The following is a 580-nucleotide window of genomic DNA, read 5'->3' as shown; positions in this document are numbered from 1 at the left end:
TCGATACAGCGGGTTCACAGCGGGACACAGCGGGAACAAAGCGGGGGATACAAAGGGGGACAGAGCGGGAAACAGCGGGGTCCACAGGGAAGACACAGCGGGACACAGCGGCGACACAGCGGGACTCAGCAGGGTCACAGCCGGACACAGCGGGGGACACAGCGGGACACAGCGTGGTACAAAGCGGGACACAGTGGGGGACACAGTGGACACAGCGGGGGCCCAGCTGGACCCAGCAGGGGCCACAGCGGGACACAGCGGGGGACACAGCGGGACACAGCGTGGTACAAAGAGGGACACAGCGGGGTACACAGCGGGGGACATAAGGGGACACAGCGGGGTCACAGAGGGAAACAAGGGGACTCAGCGGGGGACAGAGCGGGGGACACAGTGGGGCACAGCACGGGACACAGCAGGGGACACAGCATGACACAGCGGGGGACAAATCAGGACACAGAGCGAGACACAGCAGGGGACACAGCATGACACAGCGGGGGACACAGCGGGACACAGCGGGACACAGCGGGACACAGGGGGACAGAGCGGGGGACAGAGCGGGACACAGCGGGGACACAGCGGG

This window comes from Dipodomys ordii, unplaced genomic scaffold (genome assembly GCF_000151885.1).
Source record: "Dipodomys ordii isolate 6190 unplaced genomic scaffold, Dord_2.0 Scaffold29, whole genome shotgun sequence".
Lineage (NCBI taxonomy): Eukaryota > Metazoa > Chordata > Mammalia > Rodentia > Heteromyidae > Dipodomys > Dipodomys ordii.
The sequence above is the reverse complement of the archived record's forward strand: the minus strand, read 5'-3'. Positions refer to the sequence as shown.